General features: G+C 42.1%; 1 protein-coding gene and 1 long non-coding RNA gene across 3 annotated transcripts in view; both read right to left on the bottom strand.

The window, feature by feature from the left end:
• CRIM1 (cysteine rich transmembrane BMP regulator 1) overlaps positions 1 to 24,806 on the bottom strand; it is a 320,862-nt gene that overhangs the window by 243,193 nt on the left and 52,863 nt on the right. The gene's annotated exons all lie outside the window — the stretch shown is intronic.
• LOC123367522 lies at positions 194 to 23,549 on the bottom strand. Its single transcript, XR_006578510.1, has 3 exons — positions 23,478 to 23,549; positions 13,119 to 13,193; positions 194 to 306 (listed from the first exon to the last, which is right to left on the bottom strand). It is a non-coding gene; the product is annotated as an uncharacterized LOC123367522 (long non-coding RNA).

The following is a 24,806-nucleotide window of genomic DNA, read 5'->3' as shown; positions in this document are numbered from 1 at the left end:
TACACATTTGTTTCTGCCAGAGAAGTGTCAGTATCCTCTACTGTGCTTACAAGGGTGAGGGAAATACTGAACATGGCTGCATGCCATTTTCTATAATAGACTGAGGGGAGGCACACACTTCCTGGGAAGGATGGAGGAAGAGCAGGGGGAAGAGAGGCACTGGTGTCCAGGCCCCAGCCCTGACAGCCTCTACTCACCCTCAGAACTGTTGATGCTGCTCCTCCCCCAGCGGATCCAGCTCAGACGTCATCAGCAGAGTGGGAGAAACCCCACTCTGAAACCAGGAAGTTGGGGAGGGGCGAAGACCTACAAACAAAAACAAAAAAACAAAAACAAAATATAAAAAGGTAAATTTTTAAAGAGGCCAGGACCGGTCAACTTCAGTGGGCCTGCTCAAGTTTTAAGAGTATGTCTATGGCTGAAAGTGAGACTAGCACCAAGTTCCATATCCCAAGCAAGACAAAAGGACTTGCTAAAGCATTCAAAGGTAAGAACATGGTAATACTCATGCATTCTGTGTGTCTTGGCGTGAAGGAACTAGGCCACAGAAACTCCTAGATAACCAAGATTTCTGATACACAACACCTCATTCCAAACAGGCTCCTTTTCTATCAGTCTCCTATTTTTTACCCCATGAACAATAGCTACAAATGAGTTAAAACCTAGGAGAAGCAATGAGGACAAAAAAGTCACTGAGTCTGACAGTTTAACAATGAATATATTTTAAAGTTAAATAAACATTTTTCAAGTACATGCACACATCCTTCCCAAAGTATAGCCAACAAAAATACCAAAATAATTAAAAACAACCCTTTAGACCAAGAAACAGGCAAACAGAGATACTATCTGTGAGAAAGGAGGAACATAAAAAGTTTTGCATCTATGAAGATAAAAGAAAGTGTCTTTTCCAAGGGGCCTTTCAAGAACCATCTACAGTCAGGGAGAGTTAGTGATGCAGATGTCAAAGGAAAATGACTTTCACTCTTATATGCCACCAGCACGTAGACCCTATGACCTAAAGAAAACAGGGAAATCCCTACATGGTAAATAGAGCCAGAATAGTTATCAGTCAGGATAAGGATTTTAAACATATTAGAATTTGTTGAATCAATCTGGAGCAAATGTGGAAATTTATTGGCAAGTTAACTACTGAATTTCTTGCCCGTACACATTGTAAAGCTGTGAGAGACACCACTAACACCACAACAAGCATGCAGATATCCAGTACACAAATGGACTATTTTTTTATACCGAAAGGAGCAGTTGTGTACTAGAGCATTATATTTTGACTAACAGCCATCAAAGTTCATACAGAAACTAACATATGCCTAGAACATATTAAGCACCTCTCATAATTAGTCTCACTGTAGGTTTTTTAAAAATATATGAAATTAAAACTAGACAAGCCATTTGGTTCAACTTAATCACACAGTAGTCAAACCAATCTGGTTGCATACATTCATTTAACTAGTTAAACTGGCAACACAGCATTTCTGGCAAGAATAGTTTGTCTTAGCATTTGAAAGAGCCTGGAAAGCAATTTTAGTCATGAAAGTATCAGACATCCTATCTTTTATACAACTCAATTGCATCTTCCACAAATCCAACAGACACTGTAAACACTAGAGAGGAAGGAGGTCCCCTCGAGCTATTAATAACTGAACTATTCATACATATAAACCTTTTAGAAGTGTTACTGACCCTGTAAAACCACTCAGAACCTCTACCTGGCTGAGGAAGCAAGCGTAAAGCAACAGCCATCAAGCTGCTCTGTAAGTTTCTCAAGTGTTTGAGGATCCTCCATATAACAGGACTTACACACACATTAAATTTCAAACGTACAAGATCAGAATTAAATAGATTTTCAACAGCAAGAGGATCTGAGACACTTCAGACCCATTCCGCACCAAAACGTTAATTTCAACACTTCTAGAACCGTCATAAGAAAAGCAGGAGGTTCAAGATGATTACTGCAGAGTAAACGGAACACATTTTAGTTAACCAGTTAGTATATACGAACAGCTATTTGTTTGAGCCTAACAGAGAGAGAGACCAATTCTATTCCTGTATCAAAAAAGATCATATAATGTTTATCTTATTAGTAATGACGACTTTCTATCTACAATACCAAGTTTTTTCTGCATTAAAGCTTTCTTGGCGTGTCTTCCCTGTAGTATATATTTGTCACAGGTAATTTAGCCCAAAGACATAGCAGTTTACATCTTTCAAAATCACATCTCATTTTGAATCACCTCACAATTTTGTCAGTATACTCTTTACCCCTCTTCCAGATGACTAGAAAAACGCCACATATTTTGACCTATTATAGAATCATGTAATTATATGTAGATGTATAACACAACATTTAGCATTATTTTCTCCATTGCACACCCCAATCATGAGACCAATTAAATTTCGGAACTAAAACCACAATGATAATGTGACTCCTATAATATAAAGCAGGAGTAGGCAACCTATGGCACGCATGCCAAAGGCAGCACCCGAGCTGATTTTCAGTGACACTCACACTGCCCGGGTCCTGGCTACTGGTCCAGGGGGCTCTACAATTTAATTTTAAATGAAGCTTCTTAAACATTTTAAAAACCTTATTTATTTTACATACAACAATAGTTTAGTTATATATTAATAGAAAGATCTTCTAAAAACATGAAAATGTGTTACTGGCACGCAAAACCTTAAATTAGAGAGTGAAAAAATGAAGACTCGGCACAGAACTTCTGAAAGGTTGCCGAGCCCTGATATAAAGTTTACTACGCATTCCTTCATTTACTTTTTTTTTTTTAAATTCAGTAACAGAGTCGACACTACTTTGTTATCTATGATCCTATTCAGCTTATTGCTCAGGAGTTCCCTTGTATTTAGGTGTTTCATAATTTCTGCCCTGAATATTTATTCAGGCATTACACTAGGGATTGAAAATAGATTTCTGATTTATAGACTTCAGGGTCATTTTTCCCTGAAACGTATTTTTTCAAATCCTCTGGGTACCTCTCAAATTGTAATGTTCTCGGACAAAACTGTCAGATTTCTAACGTAGCTAGGTAAATACATAATTTAAGGGTGTATATAATCTGGATCCCTGAATTGTTTACATTCATATTTTCATATACCTTTACCTGTTATCAATAATTATCTTGCAAAGGTCTTCATTGCCTTCCAATTATGACAGTCTTCTGTGTGAATACAGATTTTATCTTTTGTTGCATCATTAACTTAATTCTCCTTAGTATTAATGGGTCTTCCCCCCTCTAAGAGTCAGGTATTATTTTGCAGAACAAGACTTGCTTTTAAAAATCTTTAAATTGCTTTATTTTACACTGGAAAAGAATGCAAGGAACAGGTAGTAGTCGTCTATATCCTAATAACAGTGCCTTTTTGTATTCAGTTACCTTCTGCCATCAGGACTTACAATTTCTTTCCTTCTTAAAAATTTGCCATCTGAATTCTAATTCCTGTCTGCTGTAGGAACAGGAGAACCCATTCCTTCCTATGCTGAATTTACATTATTTTATCGTGTTCTTCTTTTCTGTCCCCAGGAAGTCCACACATCAGATGAAAGAAGCAATAAAAACCATGGAAAACTACTGACCCTTACTGCAGATGAACTCTTTTGGGTGCTCATTTCTTCCCTGCTCCTGGAAAGACCCAGTGCAGTGAGGTGCAGGAGCAACTTAAGTGTAAAGGGCTGCAGATTCAGGCAATAGTTTACTTGTTTAAGCTTCTCTTCTCTCTAAGCAAGAAAAACACAAGAAACCCAGGCTCCACAGAACCACTTACAAATAGCCCTGTTGCTACCACCTCAAACAGTAAACAATCTGCAGATGAATGGGGGTAGAAGGGAAGGAAGCCATCATGGGAGAGGAAATACCAAGGAACAAAAAAAAAAAAAAAAGAGGGAACGGACAAGAAAAGGAAAAAGAAAAAAAGTCAGATAAACAGGAAGAGTTGGCGTTGAGTGAGGAGATGTGTTTGAGGGAGAGGAACTCCCCCCCCCCCAAAAAAGAAGAAGAGGTGTGAATCATTCAACTGGCTTTTTTTAAAAAAAATTCCCAATATTCTTCAGTATACACTGCCTTTCTCACCACCTTTCCTAATCTGGTAGTTCTTTTTCTTCATCTTTGCTTTACAAAGTCCCTTACTATACAAACATGAATAATAATCAGTGCTGGTCCTGTGACTACTCAACCTAACTTTCTGTTTAGTCAAGGGTATAGTAATCATTTTGGATATGCACTTTTCCCTTCCAATACTCCTACATTATTCCTTACTTCTACCCAACCAATTCACCTGCTCCATCTCCCCCAGGATTACTGTAATATTCTATCCTCTTTGTTTCTTTCAGCAACTTCAGGCAACTGTTACATCGTCTCTTCAGTTTTACAGGTAATACAGATATCTATCATTTGGGCCTCATTTACAAATAGAAACATAATATACATTCCACATTGGACTACCTTGAAACCATAGGTAGCCAGCCATTCTATGTTCCAGTTGTTGCTTCTTATTTCTGACTTTAAGAGTTCACATTTTGGAAGTGATTTATGTCAAGATACTTGCAAACAAGGGGAAATGAGGTCGCAGTCTCTCAGTCAATGCAAAGGAAACTTCTGAAGTCTTAATTTATTTTATTCTCTAACTATACTAATCTACAACTGTGTTTGGTAACTCAGCATGTAATACCCACCTACATCTAACACCCTTTACACATCCTCATTTGCTGCTTCCTCTGCAGCTAGACTCAAAGTTTCAGAGACTTACTGGATTTTTAAAGAGACAGAACACCTACATTATATGGAATGCCTAAACAGAAGCAACCAACAAAATCCAGATGTAATATGGCAGTGGCATTCTGGAAATACTCAGACGGCTCACAATTTCTATTGATGATGATTAAGATTGCTTAACTTTTCCTTTTAAAACCTGCATTTTCGATTGCATATAACAAACTAACTAATTTAAGTCTTAAATTCTTCATGATGGGTCAGGTTGATTTTTAAGTTGCAGCAAAAGCAGTTTAGATGTTTCCAAGAAGGAAAAATAGGTAGTTTTGCCAGTGTTTTAAAAAAAACTGACCATTTTTGAACAGCTCTAATGCCTCCAAGTTTGGAGCTGGAACTTGACATTTGGAAAGAGTAGTCCAAGGTCAGACATTTTTTTGTTGTTTTATTCCATTAGGTGGGGATTAGGGAGGAGGGGATCAGCAAGAGGGAAAAAACAAAGAAAGTGACAGGCAAAGTTGAAGGGACAGATGAATAAGAGGAATGAGGCTGAAGAGACCGAGGAAAGGAGTGGGAAGGGTCGGAGTAAGCAGCCAATCAGCACAGGACCCAGTGTCCAGACTGAAAACTATAGAAAGCAGCATAACAGCAGAGTCCAATGGTCCCTGCTTAAACTGCTTCTACAGCTGCTGTGCCTGCTTCAATAACTGGGTGGCTCCTCCTTGACGTTTCATTCCCAAAGGCCACATGGCTGTATAGCGGGAAGGCAATACATAGGTCTTAATGCTCCCTGGGAAAATGAGGGTAGTTCTGTCAGATCCTCAAAATTTAAAATACAGAGAAGTGTCAGATCATTTTACATGTTTTTATGCTTTAAAAGTATACTTTGAAGCACAAATGATAACTGCACCTGTGCTTACTGTTCCCACTAACCAGGCTTTGGGGAGCATTCAGCACAGAACTATAATTTTAGAACACATTTTAGAAATATTTTTCTTCCCTCTGAAATCCTCTAAAAATATCCCCGAACGTGACTTTGCAGATACCAGAAGTGTTCTTACAACCCATATGTTGTGGATGTACAAGATGCCTTCCACTTTAAAATAAGCTCCGTGAAACGTAGTGTTTATGGGGTAGTTACAAACCAGCCTGAAAGCTGGACAGTTAACTCCTTTAATTAAAATTAAAAAGTCTTTGCATTAAGAAAAAGTGAAGTTTATTTGTGTAAGCCATTATGTTTGCAATGTCAGAATGATAAATTCTGAGATATTCTCATTGAGACAAGAAACTGTCTAAAGGAACACCAAGGCCAGCACGTTCAGAATACAAACCTTGCCTTAACTCAACTTTCATTTTTCATTTGTAGTTCACTGTAAAATTGATCAGAAAAAAAAACCTCTTTCAAATGTGAGGATTTTTTGGTCTTTTACTTTTCAAACTGTAATAGGTAACAATTGGAGATATACCAATCTCCTAGAACTGAAAGGGACCTTGAAAGGTCATTGAGTCCAGCCCTCTGCCTTCACTAGCAGGACCAATTTTTGCCCCAGATCCCTAAGTAGCCCCCTCAAGGATTGAACTCACAACCCTGGGTTTAGCAGGCCAATGCTCAAACCACTGAGCTATCCCTCCCCCCTGTGAACACTAAGATTCCCGTTTGTGATTATAATAAAATATCTATGTAGAGTTCAGTAACAGTTCTCACAGATTAGTTCAAAAGATTAGATTTTATTTTAAATTAAATTAATATTTGACTGAGTATGCTCAGGTGATATCACAATGACTTCTTCCCCCGTTTGTAGGTTAAGCAAGATAGTCTCAACTGGACTTCATTGATGTGAATGGGTGTATATGTAGGAGTTAAGACTGACTCACACTTTGACTAGAGTAAGGGCTACATTTACAGAACTGCACCAGCACAGCTGCACCGATGCAGCTGCGCCACTGTAGTGCTTAGTGAAGATGCTACATAGCTGACATGAGAGCTTGTCCCGTCAGCATAGGTACTCCACCCTCCACTATACAAGCCCTCCCATCCATAAAGCACTGTCTACAGCAGGGGTCTCAAACTCAAATGACCCCGAGGGCCGCATGAGGACTAGTGCATTGGCCCGAGGGCCGCATCACTGACACGCCCCCTTGCTGCCCCTGGCCCCACCCCCAATCCACCCCTTCCATGAGGCCCCGCCCCTGCCCTGTCTCTTCTCCACCTCCTCCCCTAAGCGCGCGGCTCCCCGCTCCTTCCCCCCTCCCTCCTGGAAAGTGCTAAGCGCCACCAACAGCTGTTTGGTGGCTTGGCGGCGGGGCACTTAGGCGGCGGGTCCCGGAACAGAAGGGGCCCCCCACCGCCGAAGACCGGGCTGCGCTTCGGCGGCGGCGGGTCCCTCTTTTCCCCACCCCGGCCGGTCCCGCTTCCCACCCCGGCCCCGGCGGGTCTCGCTTCCCTCCCCCACCCCCCGGCCCGGCCCCGGCGGGTCTCGCTTCCCTCCCCCACCCCCCGGCCCGGCCCCGGCGGGTCTCGCTTCCCTTCCCCACCGCCCGGCCCCGGCGGGTCTCGCTTCCCTCCCCCACCGCCCGGCCCGGCGGGACTCGCTTCCCTCCCCCACCGCCCGGCCCGGCGGGTCTCGCTTCCCTCCCCCACCGCCCGGCCCGGCGGGTCTCGCTTCCCGTCCCCCCCCCCCCCCCGCCCAGCCCCGGCCCCGGCGGGTCCCGCTTCCCACCCAGGCCCCGGCCCGGCCCCGGCGGCTCCCGCTTCCCCCCCCCCCTTACCCGAGCGCGTCTCCGGCGAGGCCTGAGCTTCGTCCCGCTCAGAGCCGCGTGGTGAGGGGGCGGGGCTGGGAGCTCCACACCGAGCGCAGCGCTCAGCCCAGAGCTCCCAGCCCCGCCCCCTCCCCACGCGGCTCGGATCGGGGCGGGGCTCAGGCGCTCGGACGGAGACTCGGCGCTCTATGCGCCGAGGCTCCAGGAGAGGGGCGGAGGCGGGAGCCTCCGCTTTTCTCTTGGGGGCCCCTGCGGAGCCCGGGGCCCGGGGCAAATTGCCCCCTTTGCCCCCCCCTCTGGGCGGCCCTGGGGAGCTCCGCGGGCCGCAGGGAAGAGCTCCGCGGGCCGCATGCGGCCCGCGGGCCGCATGTTTGAGACCCCTGGTCTACAGCAAGGGTTAGGTCATATAACTGCATCACTCAGGGGTGTCGAAAATCCACACCCCTGAGCCACATACTTGTAGCAACATGAGTTTGTAGTGTAGGCCTGGGCTAAGTTTTCTGCAAGCAGCAGAATATCAATTCAAAAGGTGAATACAATGGACAGACTTTTGTAATAGCAAGGGTAACATTTAAATGAATATTCAGCGTCTATACAAAGTTTAAGAAAATATCTTGGTAAATTATAAGTGTCTTCCAATATTATAATAAAGTGCAAATTAAATGAAAACACACTAATTTTAAGCAGACTGTTCTCCGTATTTACACAGTAGTATCTTCCAATTTGATAATGCCAAAAAAGGGGAAAAATTGAAAAAAAAAATCCTGATATCCAAAAATTAAAGGGACATTGCAGAACTTTAGCTATGCTGTATTACAGCTGTACAGAAATCATATTATTCTAATGCAGATTGACTCAAGTCAAACCAGACTGATTATATTTCCAGTTCTCCAACCCCTTGGCCTAGCAACACTCCTAACAAAATATACAAAAACAACCTTCTGAGGCATAGGCGATGAATTAATGGTGCTGCACCCCCTAGCTCGAAGTGGTTTCTATCATATACAGGGTTTACAGTTTGGTTCACTGGCTCTCAGCACCCCCACTATACAAATTGTTGCAGCATCCCTGTTCTGAGGGCTTATTTTTTAAAAGGTGGCAGTGATGATGGATATTCTTTCATTCTTGATGAAGGAATTGGAATGGTAGATCCAGGCAGTGACTTCTAATCCTATCTATGATTCTGGCTGCACCTTGAGAAAGTCTCCTAGCTAGCATTTCCAAAGATTACAGTTTTCATGAAAACAGTACAAACTCTATGCAACTGCCTTCATTTAAGATTCAGTATTGTGGAAAAAAGCATTAAAGTAATAAATTCATTGAAATAGTCATGTTTAAAGTGGCACTTTCCCCATGATATGGGCTTAAAACATGTGTGTGTTTAAGGCAAAGAAGTGTATTATTAGACTTACCACACTGGCTAAAATGTCTCAAAAGCAGATCCCTTTTTCAAATAAATGGTGACCCTTTGTTTAGACCCAAGGGAAAAAAAAAGACACTGATTCCTTCAAGTGCAAAGTTTGGATGATACAACCCCTTAATCTCATTCTGGTGTGTGAATGGTTAACTACCACCTAGAGACATAGTAACAATATCTGTACTTTTCCTTAGTGGAAGGCTGATTCACAAAAATAGATAAACCTTCCCAATGACCTCTCTTGATCTCAGCACACCAGATTTGACATTTAAGGCCATTTTTCTAAAGTGAAAAAAAGACATGCAAACTAGATAACAAATAAAAGGATATTGTCCCCTACCAAGCAACTGAGCAAAGAGTCTACATTTAATAAAGAAGTGTAAGGCAAGGGAGTTTAGATACTGTGTAGTTTAGCTTTGTATTGAAAATGTAGCTAAGCCTAAAGTACTTCCTAAAAAGAGAGCTATGGCTCTCTTAGATCTATAGTTCATCATCTATTGTCATTCATGTGGTATAGTATCAGAGGGGTAGCCGTGTTAGTCTGGATCTGTAAAAGCAACAAAGAATCCTGTGGCACCTTATAGACTAACAGACGTTTTGCAGCATGAGCTTTCGTGGGTGAATACCCACTTCTTCAGATGCAAGTGGTGGAAATTTCCAGGGGCAGGTTTATATATGCAAGCAAGAAGCAAGCTAGAGATAACGAGGTTAGATCAATCAGGGAGGATGGGGCCCTGTTCTAGCAGTTGAGGTGTGAAAACCAAGGGAGGAGAAACTGGTTCTGTAATTGGCAAGCCATTCACAGTCTTTGTTTAATCCTGAGCTGATGGTGTCAAATTTGCAGATGAACTGGAGCTCAGCGGTTTCTCTTTGAAGTCTGGTCCTGAAGTTTTTTTGCTGCAGGATGGCCACCTTAAGATCTGCTATTGTGTGGCCAGGGAGGTTGAAGTGTTCTCCTACAGGTTTTTGTATATTGCCATTCCTAATATCTGATTTGTGTCCATTTATCCTTTTCCTTAGAGACTGTCCAGTTTGGCCGATGTACATAGCAGAGGGGCACTGCTGGCATGGCATATATTACATTGGTGGACGTGCAGGTGAATGAACCAGTGATGGTGTGGCTGATCTGGTTAGGTCCTGTGATGGTGTTGCTGGTGTAGATATGTGGGCAGAGTTGGCATCGAGGTTTGTTGCATGGGTTGGTTCCTGAGCAAGAGTTACTATGGTGCGGTGTGCAGTTACTGGTCACCACACCGCACCATAGTACTGGTGGTCTCCACTGCTGAGCTCCAGTTCATCTGCAAATTTGACACCATCAGCTCAGGATTAAACAAAGACTGTGAATGGCTTGCCAATTACAGAACCAGTTTCTCCTCCCTTGGTTTTCACACCTCAACTGCTAGAACAGGGCCCCATCCTCCCTGATTGATCTAACCTCGTTATCTCTAGCTTGCTTCTTGCTTGCATATATAAACCTGCCCCTGGAAATTTCCACCACTTGCATCTGAAGAAGTGGGTATTCACCCACGAAAGCTCATGCTGCAAAACGTCTGTTAGTCTATAAGGTGCCACAGGATTCTTTGTTGCTTATGTGGTATAGTGAATACGCAATTGCCCCAAATGCTGCCTTTTTGTAGTCAAACACAAATATCTGAAAAGTGGAGAAGCAGTTGACGCAGGGCAAGACTGAGTCTTTAAGGTGCCACAAGTAATCCTGTTCTTTTTGCGGATACAGACTAACACGGCTGCTACTCTGAAACCTATTAGAAGAATCTTTGGTATGATACATGTGTAACATACAGTCAGAGATAGAGTTGCATGCAAGTACAATTGCCTGTGGTTTTGAACAGTTCTAGAGCTATTTCATGAACTTCTCACTCCAGTCTTCCTCTGTAGCACAAGCTCGGTGTCTTTTCACTTGTGTCTTTGCTCAAATGGAATTTACCACAACAATTCAAAGTGAAAAACCTGCACATTGCCAGCACGGACTGACACATTTGAGCCTTCTATCTTCTTTTCCCTATAGGTTGCATCTACTTCTGTTAGCATGAGAACATACAGCAGTTTTCCATGCTAAAAGTGCTTTGTCTTCACCAAATCACTCTGAGGTAGTTAAGAATTTTACATAAGGAAATTGAGGTAGAGAGATTAAGTTATTTGCACATAGCTCAAGAGGGAGACAGAGACTTGAGGAGAAATCATGGTGTTCCATTTTTGGACATTTGACAACCACTAGACCACACTCCTCAAAACCTCAGTCTAAGCAGGGAAAGTCTCAGCACCACCAAAATGAATGAATGTTTTGGAAAACAAGGATGAAAACAGGTAATGCAAGTTACTTTGCATTGACTGTTGCCTTGTTTTGCTCATGTCTGATTTTGCCTGCAACAGCAAACCCTGCACCACTTTAGTAGTATTCTTGGAGTCCACATCCTGAATGTATTTAATGGAAGTACCTCAGGGGCACTATGATGGTAGATGTTGTTCAGTATTTTATATAGTTGGAAGTCAAGATAGATATTTTCACCCATCAAAAACTAATTTATGTTGAGAGCCTTTTATTTTGTATTTGTGAATTTAAGCCCAAAACCAAAATTACTCATAATCAATGTTTCTGATTCTGACCTGTAACATGACCATGCTGCAGAGTGTAAATGGCAAAGAAAATAGATTTAATAACCAGATCTTTTTTTTTGTTGTTGTTCTCTAATAAAAAACATACCCACTGACATAATATATTGCTATTCTTCAGGAAAACTAGTGTATTTGCTTTGTCCACAATGTCTTGTTGATCATTATGTAGATTTCACCAAATGAGGCATAATATTACTGCCTCAGGTAGATTTCACCTCATCTTGTCAACACAATCCAGATGTTTAGTTAGCTCTTGAGGGTTGAACTGTAAAGAGTTTTCTTCAGCATCCTTCACAATGGGCATAAGCTATTGCAGTTTTGAAGTACTGTGAACACTTACTGTGAATGATCTTAGTGTCCTGCTTTTAAGATTACCAACCCTGAATATTATTTAAAGTTTAGTGCTGTGGTAGTAACCTATGAAACATCCACTCCTGTGTACCATCATTTCCTATAAAATCTTGCCAACTAATTTCTAAGGCAAGGTTATCAAGGGACTAGTGGCAACCCAACTCCAGCAACACCTGTCTCCAAGATTCTTAGACTCTCTCCAATCTAGTATTCGAACTGGTCAGAGCCTTGGCAAAGGGGCCTCACTGGTGCTTGTCTTCAGAGCCATGAGAGCTGGATGACATCTTTTTTGTTAATGTTAGATTTAAAATTGGCAGCTTTCGTTGGAATCATGGTGTGGCTGACCAATTCTACAAGACCTTCACAGGGGTGACAGAAGCTACATTAGATGGCTTCAGTCATTCTTCTCATATCCAGAGAGTCATGATAGGGAAAGTTCTTCCCCAAGAGCTCTCATCTGTGAAGTCATATTTTCCATTTGGTCTCCTCTCCCTCAAACTGCATCTTGAACATTAAGCTCCACCAAGCCCATATTGGCTTAACCACATGGCAATCACCTTACTCTCTTTAAGGCAGATAATGTCATTGCCCATCAGTCTCAAAGACACAAACAAGAATTTGAAATACGCAGAGCAGCTCAAGTACTGTCTAGGTAAGATGGAGGTGGTGATCTAGACAGAAAGGCATACCATAAGCATTTCAATTGATGGGTGGGAGGTATGATCTCTGTCAAGACTGTGTGTAATGTCAGAACACAAAACATTCAAACCGCAGCAGTAGCCACAAATACCCTTATCTGTTTTCAGCTAGCCAGGAGGATTTGTCCTTTCCTCTGATTTTGTCCAACAACTTGCTTGAAAGCAAGTCTCTCATTCTACCTAGAACAGCTTCTGTAGCCACTTTAGGGTTGTTCTGACCACATATGACCCACAAATTGCATCCTGGACAACAGACCTATGGAGATAAATCCTAGGATTTTTCCAAGAGAACTGTCTCAGGTGCCCAAGGGTCCCTGAGGAGTCCTTTACTGGAACTCCCTCTCAGCTACTCCTACAACCTGGAAATCTACCTCCATAGAAACAAAGCATCTCATAATTGCCATAGGAGACTTCATGCCATTCCTAAAGACACCTTAAAAATTGGTGCCTTTTAATCGGAAACTGTAATTCTTTTCCAAGATGTATACAATGGAAACTGATGGGGGAATAAAAACTTACCAGCAATTCTGTCTATTGTAGTCTTCCTCTTCCTTCAGCCTATAAGAGTCCTTACACTAAGCGTTATGGCTCCACCTACCAGGAAGCAAAAGAATTGTCAATCAAGGACATTACAGACGTACCAGCCTGCCCACTTCCACTCAGTTAAAAATTTTCTACACCAGGGATACCTACACACCACACAGATACTTAAGAGAAAAACCTCACCACTGGACCACAATAAGGTGACAAAGAAGGAAAGCAGGGATTTGTTACAGGGTTTGGGAGGATGGGGAGAAAAGGCTGGTTATAGTAGTTTTCCTCTTTGCCACACATCTCTTCCCCTGTGCTAGAATAAAGAGCTTACAAGCAAATCAATATGAGAAGGGTTACTATAGAAAGATACTGGAAAGCCAAACTTCTGCCTAAAGGCTGCTTCCAAATCTGTGCATCATATCTAGAAAGAGAGCAACCAAAACCTATCTAGGATCTTACCATGTTTCAGTGTATGAGAACAGGACTTCCACTCAGCTGCAGACACTCACTGTTTCCTCTACTTTGATAAAAGAATATGCTACTGTCTCAAACAACTTCTAACTAAGTTTAGTTATCTGCAATCCTGAGGGCATACCCAAGATATGAAAGGGCTTTTGTGTTTGTCCCCCAATCAAGTAATTTTCAGATGAGGAAAGAAAGATAGATTGGTACAAAGGATTCATGAATACCAAACCTGAATCTAGACCTATTCTCACACTGCATACTTGGGTATAAAGTGTATAGTTTAATTGCTTGTACCCAAGATGACTTCACAAAAATTAGGACTAAGTACCTGTTTTACCTCCCTGTTTCCCTGCTTGGAAGCGATGAGAATAAAATCTGCCAAATTAATCCCACCTTTCTACTGAAGTAAAAAATATACCTATTCCTAGTCTCTGAAGAAGGAAGAAGCATAATCTGTTGGTTAAACAAAGGCAGTGGGAATCAGAGTAGCTGGGAACTATTCCTGGCTCGCTGTATGACCTTTTGCAAGACAACTTCTGTGCTCATTTTCCCAGGCTAAAATGAAGACACCTATTGCACAAGGCCAAAGTAAGTGTTCATGTCTTTTAAGTGCAGTGTAATCCTGAATACTTATACTGTCTCTTTAACTAAGAATTATTCTCATTAAAAATATTGCAAGACTTAGATGCAAGAAGAAATCCTACATCCCAACCTTGAAGTTATCACCAGATGTCAAATTCATAATTTCTATTGAATTCAGTCAAAATACATGGTCATAAAACTCTTAACTAAAGAGGAGAGGCAAGATGTGATGGTACATAAAGCGATAAGATGCAGAAAGAAAACAAGTACAAGATCCTCTTTTCAGCAAAAAATCACCATTCCCTGAGGTTCATAGCCACAGAGAGAGAAAGGAATCGGTTTTTGCAAGAAAGTTTCTCCATAAAGAGCCTTTGGAATTTCTTCTGCCAGAGACCAGATCATCAGAACTTACCCCTTTGACTTAAGGTGGCATTAAGATGCCCAAAATTGGCCACATACTATTAACTGTATTATATGCAGAAGCTATTCCCCCAAGTCAAGAAGTTCAAGAGGAAACAGCACTTGAACACCTGCTATTTTTGTTCTGTGCAGTATAACATGGAATGTAGACCAACGAAGACTGGCAGGTATGGCCACATTAGTTAAAGAGAGGTAATGGAAAAAAATTCATGTATACAAAAACCATAGAAAACTGCCATGGCACCATATAAAAATACAGAGAACAGTCCAATGGGGCAATGTTCACACAGGAAACGATTGATTTGGTACACCTGACAGTGGCACTAAAGCAGGGGTGGGCAAACTTTTTGGCCTGAGGGCCGCATCAGGTTTCCAAAATTGTATGGAGGCCCAGTTAGGGTAGACTGTGCCTCCCCAAACAGCCAGGCATGGCCCGCCCCCTGCCCCTTATCCGACCTCCCTGCTTCTCGACCCCCGACAGCCACCCTGGGACTCCTGCCCCATCCAACCCCCCCCTTCTCCCCATCCCCTGACTCCCCAGCACCACCCCATCCAACCCCTCCTCTCATTCCTGACCCCCCCCCGGACACCTGCCCCATCCAACCACCCCATTCTCCCTGTCCCCTCACTGCCTCTGGAATCCCTGCCCCGACTGTCCCCCGCTGCCCCATCCAACCCTTTCTCTCATTCCTGGCTGCCCACCCAGGACCCCGCCCTCATTCAACCCCCCTGTTCCCCACCCCGACCCCTATGCACACCCCGCCCCCTGACCACCACCCCAAACTCCTCTGCCTTCTATCCAACCCCCCTTTCTCCCTACCCTCTTACTGTGCTGCCTGGAGCACCGGTGGCTGGCATTGCTACAGCCGCACCTTCCAGAGCACCAGGACAGGCAGCCGTGCCACCTGGCTGGAGCCAGCCACACCACCGCGCAGCACAGAGCACCGGGTCAGGCCACAGCTCCACAGCTGAACTGCTCCAGGAGTTCACAGCCCTGTCACCCAGAGCATTGCACCGATGGCGCAGTGAGCTGAGGCTGCAGGGGAGGGGGGACAGCAAAGGAGGGAAGGGGGCTAGCCTCCCGGGCCGGGAGCTCAGGGACTGGGCAGAAGGGTCCTGCGGGCCACACATGGTCTGCGGGCCGTAGTTTGCCCACCTCTGCACTAGAGTATAAAGTAAGCATGGCAAAGATTGCACCATGATCCCGGAAAAGACTTTTTTTGGAATGAAGGTTATTCTCCAAGAACCCTCAAAGTATTCTCAAAAAGAAGGAGAGAGCAACATATCCTCAATCAAAAAAAGAGTGGAAGTCATCTACAAAATAGAAAGGAATATAGATGTACTAACAGCATTTCTTTCCAACTGTGCTCTAGTTAAGTCAAAGATGAAGGCAAAGAGGAATTTTAAGTTGCAAAGGAGAAAACTGGTACCTAGCCTGCATGAAAGGGGAGCAACAAAACATACTGTCCCTCCATTCCTCCCTTGTAGAAAAAATGCTGTGATCCTAAGAAGGCTGGATACTGTCAGGAACAGAAGCGAAGATTACAGAAATGACCATGGAAGGAGCCCTTAAAATTGGAAGATCCTCAGACTGAGAGCTTTCAGAGTGAACAGCTCCTCAAGCTCCCCAAAACAGTTATCCCTATGCACATGTCCCAGAAGCCTTTTTTTCCCTTTTAAAATGATAATCGTTTCTTGTTGGTTTTGGACAAGTTACTCTGGATAAAGACTTCCCATTGCCTGTTTGAGTTTAATGCTTCATACATAATGCCAAATGAAATCATGTTGTTTGCTACCTCTTTGCAGCCTCTTCTAAGATGTCTTCTAACAACATGATTTCATTTGGCATTATGTATGAAGCATTAAACTCAAACAGGCAATGGGAAGTCTTTATCCAGAGTAACGTGTCCAACAACAACAACAACAACGACGAGAAACCATCTTACGGAGGAATCAGAGGTAAGAGAAAAGACCCATTACAAAACCTCTCTTAGATGAACAGATAGGATAGGATCTGTGTTGACATCAATATAAAGGAACATAATTATTAACTCTAACCTAGCAAAACTGATTTTGTAGTTTAGCTACACCTAGCCATAACCCAAACATATAGCATTCTATATAGAGGCACCTTTCATGAATAAACTAGATTCTTGTCTTTCCACAGCACAACAGTAACTTGAGGCTGTAAGCTAACCCTAAGAACACAGCTAACCGATCTATTAATTTCTCTAGGCTGGGATGGAGAAATATTTGCTCCAAGGAAACGAAGATAGATGAAAAGGGGGAGGAGAGGTAAAATAGTTTAACTTCCTGAAATTGCCAGATAATAGCCCACAGGTATAACTATCCACTGTGGTCATGCAGGTGCATCTGCCCTTCTAGTCCTGTGCACTAATTGGTTAATGTTTAAAACCAGTCAGGTTCATCTAGGCTGGAAATTAGGCTTTATTTTTAACCTCTGTTGATGGAATGAACAAGAATAGCAGCATTGTAGAAGAGTTACTCAGTAATTCTGCAACACATACAAACAAAATCTTAAGGTAATACTTTATTTGAATATTTCACATCAACTAGGAGAAAGCACACTGAAACCAAATATCTAGATGCTTATAAATGCTCCCATAAAAGGGCCGTCAAAGAGCACTGCACATGCAAAAGTTTGCCTGGTACTTGTAGGATCAGAGATCACAGAATGTATGTCCAGTCAATAGGAAGCCATACAGAACATGTTCTTCAAAGACTACTAAAGAAAGAAAGTTGCAAACCTCATTACCAACCCCTCTTGAATATTCCCTTCTCTCCTCCCTGTACAAATCCTGATACTAGCTACATGCCATTAACATCATCAGTGAGCATCTATTCATTAACAGCAGGTGTGTGGACTTAGGACAATGTAATCATAAAGAGAAACATTAGCAGGGGCTCTTCATGACAATTAAACACCATACAGAATCTGCCATCTTCTCTGGACATGCCTGACAAATGTTAGACTGCCAAAATCACTTCCACAGGCATATTGCACTGCAATACCGGCCCCCAAGTACCGGTGATACCATTTAATTCTCTTGGATGTCACCGTTGAGCTGTTCTTGGTGTACTAGAGCAGACAGAAGTTCCAAGGCCTGGGCTGGGCTCTCTAACAACAGCCAAACCCAACTCCTGTGCACACTCTCAGTCATCTACCATCATCTCCTCAGATGCCTGAAAGGAATCCTTTCACAGAAAAAAAACACAACATTGCCTTCTCTTCCCTCATTAGTGATGTGAACTAATACCCCCTTCCAACTGCTCCTGGGAAGCAACAGCCTGTCTGCAGCCTTCCCTTCAGCCCCGATATATTTCGGTTTAGCACCATGACTTCTAGGTTTCTCTTCCCCAGCCCCTGCTTTCTTCCCTCTTCAACTCTCCACGTCTCGTCTCCATTTCTCTGTTCTTATAAACTGTCATCTGCAGCCAATTTACCACCACCTCATCCCCCGGCTTTCACATGTTCTCACCTCATTCTCTGGTTTCCCCCCCAATGGCAGTCACTTTACACCCCTCTATTTCTTTTTGCTTCACGCCCAACCTTCAGGCTCTACTCCTGTTCCCTATTTTCTGTATTCCTTCTTCCCCTCTTTCAGCTCCACCTGCATCTTAAAGAAGGTTAATCTGGGTCATCACATGACATGGATTTTTAATCAGAATACCCTATGAGTCAGCAGCCTTGGTTTCCTCACCTCCCCTACTTTACTTTCAATCTCTTTGTATTAAATGTTTTAAGAAAAAGAAGCATAATTGAGAAACTTGTTTGTATGTGGGTCAGCCATTTCAAAGCGAGGTATTCTTCTACTGCTGTTTCCAGACAGAGGGTGCCAGTTAAGACTAGCCTCTGTAAGAACCAGCTCTAGGTTCTCAATGCCTTCAAGAACTTTTTTACTTAGCTTATTTTTTTGAGAGAGACTAGAGCAATTTTGGCAGCAGGAATGACAACAGGTCAGAAGTTAAAAGAATGAATAGGGTGAACACAAATTATACCAACAATCCTGGAAAGTTACAGGAAATATGGACAACTAACATTAAAATAGCTATTTTTATTACCGTTAAAAACCAGTGTACTAAAACCACTGGTATGAGCAAATACTGCCTAACAATACAGGGGCTCATACAATTGATATACACATATATGTCTGAGTTTTCCAAAGGAGGCTATTAGAATAGTTTAGACTCCAGATATGGCAAAACAGGTCTATACCCTTCTCTAAAAGAATAGAAGTGTATGAATATTCAGTGTTTTATTGGGACCCTGTAATTAAAAACCAGGGATTTTTTTTTTAATAGCGATCATGTGGTTTAAGATGTAAACACATGAAGTTAACACTGGAAGACAAAAATTTGTCAGTCTAAAGGAACAACAGAAAGACTCTGAAAAAGGTGAACATGGACTTGATAGTGACTCAATCTGTGATGGTAAAACACACAAAGCAACACCCAGCATTTGATGAAATGCATGTAAAAATCATAGAATATCAGGGTTTGGAAGGGACCTCAGGAGGTCATCTAGTCCAACCCCCTGCTCAAAGCAGGACCAATCCCCAGACAGATTTTTACCCCAGTTCCCTAAATGGCCCCCTCAAGGATTGAACTCACAACTCTGGGTTTGGCAAGCCAATGTTCAACCCACTGAGCTATCCCTCCCCCAGGACCAGCTTTTCCAAAGAAAAGTTAGTAAGAGAACAAACAAGAATTCACAAGAACACTACTTTCATATGTAAGAAGAAGCTTGAGAGCACAGACTTTGTTTATTGGTGCAACAAAGATAGTAAAGCACAATGTACCATAAGAGAAGTCCAACAAGACAGCATCAATTAGATGGATGGATACTACCACTCTGCTTTTAATGTTACAATACTTTCAGTGAAACTAAAAAGAAAAAGTAAACCTGATCCTAGAATGATATAAAAAGAGCTCACATATAAGCCAGATACAATAAAAAGGTCATACTGGAAGCCAGCAAGTAACAGACATGATCATTATACAGATTAAGGATACAGCACACAAGGTGACAGCACCTAGCTGAAAAGAATCTGTGCTTTAAGACCTGTGAATAAAGCAAGCAAGATGTGTGTTCTGTTTTATTCAAAGTAAAAACCACAAACAGCTGTGGGCCATACACGAGTAAGCCAGACTAAAAAAACAGCAGCAGCTTAGGAAAAGTAATGTCTTGGCTCACCTGAAAAGGATGAAGTTTACCTTTAGGATCCAAATTAAAGGAAGCGAAAATTAAACAGGATGATTTAAGTGACACCACTAATGTGAAAAAATTATATTTTCATCTAAACGCTGTGGCCATATTACGCAGTTACTAAATTGAGAGTAAAATGAAAAGAAAATGTTCTGTCATGTTTCTGCATTTGTCAGCACTTGATAAACAAGTTTCACTGATTCACAGATTGTCAGTTGCACTTCCTGTCTGAATTGTTGAAGGGAGCTCATGTGCATGCTCTTCCTCAAGCTCTTCATCAGCACTGAAATGAAGAGCCAGCAAACAGTAATTGCACAGACAGGAAGAAGGGCCCAATCAGTTTGATGTTGCTTTCAAGTGCACCCTTCTACACACAGCAAGGAAACAGAAAAATCTTTTTTTTTTTGTTAATCCATTCACTACATACTATTTAAAAGTGTGCTTTCAAGAAAATTGATGTTTTGGAAGTCTATTTCAAGAACAGAAATTGGCAACACACAAAAAAGCCAATCGATCTTCCCAAAGACTGGGTAAATATGATATGTGTTTATGAAGAAAGTAATGGGGAAATTCCCAATTTGAGTAATACTAATAAGTTTATAATAAAGAATCTTTATCAAGTACCAAAAAGGTAAGAAATGGCAAAATAGCAGGGGCACAAGTGAACTTACATCAGTAAGGACAATAAGGATTTTTTTTTAATACATATCAGGAACAAAAGGAACCCTAATAATGCTATAAGTGTACTAGATGAGATGATAAAATTGTCAAATGACAAGTGTTCACTAAATTATTTTAGTTCTGTATTTGGAAAGAATATGGAAGATATAGTCATATCTTACAGCAATAATGAAATATTTTCTATACCAAGAGTAACTAGAAAGGATGTTAAACAGCATCTTCTAAAGCTAAAAAAATAAATCTGCAAGATTAGGTAACTTGCACTCAAAATGTAAAAACTGGACAAGAAGCTCTCTGGACTGTTGATGTTTATTTTATTGATTTTAATATAAAAGTTTTGACGTGCTGGGAAAGTTCCAGAATGAGCCTTCCATTGTGCCAACAGCTGGAACTGCAGAAATTTCTGTAATGCCAAAAGGTTAAGGAGTATTTGAGAAAGCCAAATTCTCCTTGAGCCTCAGACTTCTGTGTATTACTACATTGGTGATTTATTAGCATATTATATAACTATGATTATATAGCTCTTTAAAATGCCAGGAAAGAAAATGCAAAGTTATTTTTATTTTATAAAAAATCTACTAGTCCTGTGGATGGCCAGACAGTTCAGCAGCTGAAAAACTAAACAACTATGCTAGAACAGAGTGTGCGGTATGAGACACAGTTTAGTCTGTCTTCATATTACATGGGAGATGGAAACACAGTAGTGCTGGGTATGATATAGGAAAGGATGCACAATATAGGTTCTCCCCCACCCTTAACATATACTAAAAATGTACATAAGCTATTAAATATTCTTCACAGCTATACTAGTAAAAATCATTTCATACTCAGACTTGATAGCGGACAAGAAGTCAGACTCCCCATGTTCCTGTATTTATTGCTTGGGAGAAAACTCTGGGATTGAACACAGCAACTTGCTTGAGCTGGCAAGTGCAAAAGTAACAATAGCATTTAAAGGTAGCCATCCTGAAGCAAAAAAACTTCAGGACCAGACTCCAAAGAGAAACTGCTGAGCTTCAAAAAAGAACAGGAGTACTTGTGGCACCTTAAAGACTAACAAATTTATTTTAGCATTTATTTATTGCTGAGCTTCAGTTCATTTGCAAATTTGACACCATCAGCTCAGGATTAAACAAAGACTGTGAATGGCTAGCCAATTACAAAAGCAGTTTCTCCTCCCTTGGTTTTCACACCTCAACTGCTAGAAGAGGGCCTCATCCTCCCTGATTGAACTGATCGGTTATCTCCAGACTGATTCTGGCCTGCATATTTATACCTGCCTCTGGAAATTTCCACCACATGCATCTGACAAATTATTCACCCACGAAAGCTTATGCTCCAATACATCTGTTAGTCTGTAAGGTGCTACAGGACTCTGTTGCTTTTTACAGATCCAGACTAACACAGCTACCTCTCTGATAACAGCATTCTGAACTGCAATAGAAATTCCCACTGCATGTGCAGCACAATGTCAGTAATAGGGACTAATTCAACCCTGATACAACAGTAAACTGGGTTCATTTCATTGTCATTAAGGGAAACCAACACAAAGAGATCATGAAACAGAATGAAGCTGGCATCTCAAGTACAGAAACAGAAAGTGAGCTAATTATGGAGAATGTGAGCCTCCCCATACTGGTGAGAGGAAAGCACAGCTGACAGCACCTGAAAGAGTACCCAGGAGAATACAAAGCTCTCTCTCATGAGAGATAAGGTAGATTCCTTCACAAACACTCCCATAGTGGTAAGACTCCACCTAGCGGGTGAAAGTGTAAGGAATACAAACAGAATGGGAAGGAGAAAGAGATTGATGTCCCTACTGACAGAAAAATAGACTTCTGAATTGGGTGGCAGGAAGGAAATTGCCAAGTCAGAGTTCTCCCAAGCCAACAGCAATGAGAGATCCTGATAATCTCATATGTTCTGCAGAAATACAGTAGGAGCTGTATAAGCTCAATGCCCACAGGTGGTCAGGGTTCAGTATAGATTCTCCAAGCAGAAAGGCTGATATCCAGCTAAATCAACACTTTAGAGGAGAGGCACATAGAACTCCATGCAAAGCACAGACCTGCACGCTCTCTGCATGCATGGCTGAAAGGCCAGTCAGGGCAATATTTCAGCAACCATTTCCCCATCTCAAAATCCTCCATTCTTATTCTGTAACTATTCTCTTCACATGTTCTCTTTCAAGCTGTAAAAGAGAAGTGTTAGAAGGAGCTGAAAATTAAGACATGGCTGCACTCCATGATTCCAAGGTGTAGGAAAAGAAACCTGAGGAGGAAGTGGGTGTGTGGATGCACTTATATTCTTTTCTTCCTGGCAGGCTGCCAAACCCATAGGCTTACCATAAACATAAGGACCATTTGTAGGATGAGGGTTGGAGGAGAAGTACAAATACCTAGCTTTCTGCCTGAGAGAGAGAGAGAATGGGTGTCCCTCCACCCTTTAATCAGGCTGTTTTTAAAATCAACATCTATTCTACAGTGACTGTCATTGTGGGTATTTTGTGGGGGAGGTGGGGAAGAAGAGGAGTCATCCTCCTAAAAAGCCTGAACTAAGATATGCCAAGTTCTTTCTCATAAATAAGACAGCTGCAAACAGACTGAGTGGAGGGCTAACTACAAGTGGGATAGGCAAGCTAACACTTTAGTGAGCTCATGCTTGAGGGAGTCAAAGAATTCCGCCATATCTCCGTAGCTCCTTGAGACAGGCTCGTAACCCTGGATATTATACACACACCTTAGGGGGTGTCATGGTGATGAAGTATAAGACACAAGGCTACTGGAGGGTCGTCAAAGGAAAGGGGACTTCAGATCCTAGCCTGGGTAAAAATTATCCTTCCTAAGGACTAAGAGCACATGGCATAAGAAGTTCAAGTTCTTTCTAGATACTGGCATAATTTACTCCCCCCACACAATATTTGAAAGTGGTTGCTTTCATTCAAAAGAAAAATCCCTTCAGGGACTTACCTTCTCCAGTGCCAACGAATCCACAGCAAACCTGATGGAAGCCATGGGCCGCTGAGTTGAGCGATTCTTAATCCACCTGCTAAAAAGGATCATGCTGGAGCTGGTAAGAACCATGAGCTGCACACCCCAAGTTTAATAATCCACTTTAAGGAAGAGGGAGCAGCACACTGTGAAACCCACAAATCAGACTCCAGCTTCTGGGCTGGCAAAGACAAGTGAGAAATCAAACTAAAGAGCTGCAACCTCACAAGGTATTCCCAGTCATTAAAAGGAGGGGAATGACACACAACTGACCACCATACTGTTCCCCTAAAAGCATTCTCTGGAGCAAGGGGTAAAAAAAGAAGATCTGACAATAGATAGCATCTAGCTAGGTCTTGACAGTTTAAAAAGGTATTTCAGAAAGGAAAATTAAAACCGCTAGGTAACAGCTTAGTCAGGACTGGGGCGGGGGTGGGGGGGAGGAATGATTGCTCAGCAGGAATCAAACCTTATTAATGAGTAATCAAAGTCCTTTTGAATTCTCATCTCCATAGACTGGAAAGAGAATACACCCACCATCTCAACTGACATGCAGAACACAGAATACCACAAATCTTTTTTGTCTATGATTTCATAATGATTTAGCCCCAGAGATGTCTCTAGGAATTCAGCTGACCCAAAGAATTTTCTATAAATTCAAAAATAACCTTTTTCAGGAAAGCTCAAGCCCTGGTAAGTAAAAATTGTACCAACTGAGACTCAGACAAAATGTAATGTTCGAAACCCATCCTACGCCTCTTCACAGAAACATTTCAGTCAACACCACAGACATGGAGCACATTTTGCATAAATCTTGCTTTGGAGAACTGCCAATAGCCCAGTGATCCTCCCAATCTGCACCATTTGTGGGTTTTCAACTCTTCTCCCTTAATAAAAATTTACCATATGAAAGTCTTACCAGTGTCCTGACCAGGGGAAAACATGATCAGAGTAGTATTTTTTTCCCCTCACCACTGCTCTCACCAGCGTATAGGGAAAGCACTACCCTAGCTCTATCACTACCTTCCAGAATACAGAGGTCTTGCATAGCAGGGGCTGTAGGGGTGGGGGGGGATCTTTTTAAACTATTTTTAGAATGTTACCAACACACGTTTTTCTAGCTCCTCACAAAAGGTATGTGATTTGCATTTTGTGTTCTCCTCTTTACTGACATAGTAAACCAGATTACTTTGGGTATATCTAGAGCTGGGAGCGTACTTCCCAGAGAGGCTAGACACACTCTCAGTGTAGCCAGGGGTATCAAGGGCAGCAACTGACGCTAGCCACCTGAGTACAAATCCACCCAGA

Source organism: Mauremys mutica, chromosome 3 (genome assembly GCF_020497125.1).
Source record: "Mauremys mutica isolate MM-2020 ecotype Southern chromosome 3, ASM2049712v1, whole genome shotgun sequence".
Taxonomy (NCBI): domain Eukaryota; kingdom Metazoa; phylum Chordata; order Testudines; family Geoemydidae; genus Mauremys; species Mauremys mutica.
This window is presented reverse-complemented; position numbering and strand designations above follow the sequence as displayed.